The following is a 2,852-nucleotide window of genomic DNA, read 5'->3' as shown; positions in this document are numbered from 1 at the left end:
CTGCGGTAGTTAGGAACACAGGCCCTGGAGTCCTATGCCGTGGGTTTGAATCATGGAACCAAAGTTACTAAACCTGTGTGTGTCTCAGTATTCTTAACTATTAAATTAGGATAATAATGGTACTAATCTTATAGGGTTATGTGGATTCAATGAGTTAATTGATGTAAAGTGCTTAGAGCAGTGCCTGAAGCATAGGTCACATTCAGTGGATGTTATTTCTTGTTATTACCCCCAAAATAAGGCCAAATTCCCCTGTTTCTTTTTCCCTCTTCACCACTGCTATAATCCAAGTCTCTTTCTCCTTTTGCCCAAATCCGTTCTCAGCAGTGCAGCAAGTGTAATCTTAAAACATAAATCCTATCAAGGCATTCTCTCATTTCAAAGTTTCCGGTGGCTCCCCTTCACACTTAGAATATAACCCAAATTGTTTTCCCTGCTCTATAAAGCCTTATGATCTAACCCATCCTCCCTCTTAGATCTCCTATCCAACCTCTTTCCCCCTTTCTCTGAGTACCAGCTCTGCTTGCCTGCTTGCTCTTACTGAAATTACACAAATGGGGCCTGCCTTAAAGCCTTGGCACAGGTATTTCCTCTGCCTGGAACAGTCGTCTTTCTCAACTTTCTGTGGGTTGGCTCCTTGTCATTTTGCTTCTGGGCCACCAACTCTGAAAGAGCTAACTGGGCACTATCTACCCATCAGCCTATTTAAATTATTTGCCTAGCACTTATGACCATCTCTTTTTTTAAAGCATTCTTTCATACTTGAGATTTTATTGGTTGTATTAAGGGTCAGTACACAGACATTATAATTTGCATACAATTCTTAATATGTGTACTGAAAATATAAATAACCATGTGTTATAATTCTTTTTTAAACAGTTAATTCCAGTGTCTTTCCAGCTTAAAATTTGGAGGCAAATTTTCCTCAATAGGATATCAAGTACCAATATCTTCGAATGTTTCTAAGCTGTTGCACGTCCCAGCAATTTAATAGCATATACACTGCATACTCAAGTTTTCGATCTTTCACAGCACATTAGCAAAATTATCAGAAAACAGGACCACCACGACAAAAGATGTTACAGAGTGTACACAATTCTGACAGAGCGAGCCCTGATCAAGCAGTGGTTTTCTTTAGGAAACAATTCTACTGAAAAATACGGAAATAGGAATAATTTAAATTGTTGAAGACATTAAATAGAGGATTATGACTCCACATTGCCGTTTTGTTTTGCAGGATATAAAAGCCAGCTTCCCCATCTTTGGAGTGTTAAGCTGACACCCAAGACAGTCAAAGCCTCCCATAAATCGATGTCCCACATTATATTTTTGTTGTACCAAAAAATAAAAAAAAAGCAAATGATTTTATCTCTTAAGAGACCGCCTTTACACAAATATTGGAAAGAGGTGGGATTCCCTCCTTCTTAAAAATGTTTTTAGAGGCTGGGTGCGGTGGCTCACGCCTGTAATCCTAGCACTCTGGGAGGCCGAGGCGGGCAGATCGCTCGAGGTCAGGAGTTCGAGACCAGCCTGAGCAAGAGCGAGACCCCATCTCTACTAAAAATAGAAAGAAATTATATGGACAGCTAAAAATATATATAGAAAAAATTAGCCGGGCATGGTGGCACATGCCTGTAGTCCCAGGATCGCTTGAGCCCAGGAGTTTGAGGTTGCTGTGAGCTAGGCTGACGCCTCGGCACTCTAACCTGGGCAACAGAGTGAGACTCTGTCTCAAAAAAAAAAAAAATGTTTTTAGAGCTTCTAAAAAACTCGCATTTACAAAATAGTTGATAAAACTACTCCGGATTGTACGAGAAGGAAGGCAGAGACCACTGATAAGACATGGTGTATGATATTACTCAGACTTGGTTTCCTTCCCTCCTGCCTCAACTGAGGCTGGACTCTTCTTGGTTTTAGTTTGTTCGTTTTCTGCAGGTTAAGCCACTTCGGCCTGTTTTCCCTTTGCTCCCATTTTCCCTTTTGTTTACAGTTTTTGTCTGAAGATTTATCCTTTCCTGCTGCCTTTTTTGGCTTCATTTCCACTTTTGCAGGAGCAGGTGTAGCTGATCACCTTGCCAATCTCCTCTTGGGCTTTTCCTTCACTGCGCCTTCCATTGAGCTCACCTTCCTCTTGGGCATCTTGGAGGCAGAGAGGCCTGCGGGCTGCAGTGCACAGAGGAGCTTTTGTGTAGCTGGGCTGCTCCCTGCTGCTTCTCCTCCCACTGCCACCAGAGCTGCTGAGGCCCACAGTTGGGGCTGATGGGAGAACCTCATGACTATCTTATAGGTCCTAGGTTGCTTATTTTTGTTTGTTTATGATCTGTCTCTCCTTACCAGAATGTAAGTTCCCTGAGAACAGGGTCCTTGTTCACACTTCATTCAGTAAGTATTTATTGAGGGCGTACTATGTACCAGACACTGTTCTAGGGGCCCTGGAGATATGGCATGGTACAACACAAATAATAATCACAGCCCTCTTGGAGCTCATTTTCTAGTAGGTGTATAGACAATAAGAAAATAAACAATACACTACATCATATACCAGATGGTGAAAAGCAGGACGGGAGGGTAATAAATGTCCAATGGTGGTGGTAGTGCTTGTGGGAGTGGTGGTGGTAGTGGGGGTATGTGTGTGTGTGGCAGTTTTAAATTAGATTATAAGGAAAGGCCTCAATGGTAAGGGGACATCTGAATAATGATATGAGGGTGAGCATTGGAGCCATCTGTATTTTAGGAAAAAGATTGATCTTATTGAGGGAGGGGCTAGGAAGTGCAAATGCCAGAATATGTGAACAAGCATAGTGTATTCAGAAAACAACAAGGACCCCACTGTGGCTGGAGTGGACTGAACA

The 2,852-nt window shown here is 42.2% G+C and overlaps 1 pseudogene; it reads right to left on the bottom strand.

Annotated features, from left to right (window-relative positions):
- Window positions 1-1,855: 1,855 nt before the first annotated feature.
- LOC138378710 (non-histone chromosomal protein HMG-14 pseudogene) lies at window positions 1,856-2,139 on the bottom strand (annotated as a pseudogene).
- Between the last annotated feature and the right edge of the window lie 713 nt (window positions 2,140-2,852).

This window comes from Eulemur rufifrons, chromosome 30 (genome assembly GCF_041146395.1).
Source record: "Eulemur rufifrons isolate Redbay chromosome 30, OSU_ERuf_1, whole genome shotgun sequence".
Lineage (NCBI taxonomy): Eukaryota > Metazoa > Chordata > Mammalia > Primates > Lemuridae > Eulemur > Eulemur rufifrons.
This window is presented reverse-complemented; position numbering and strand designations above follow the sequence as displayed.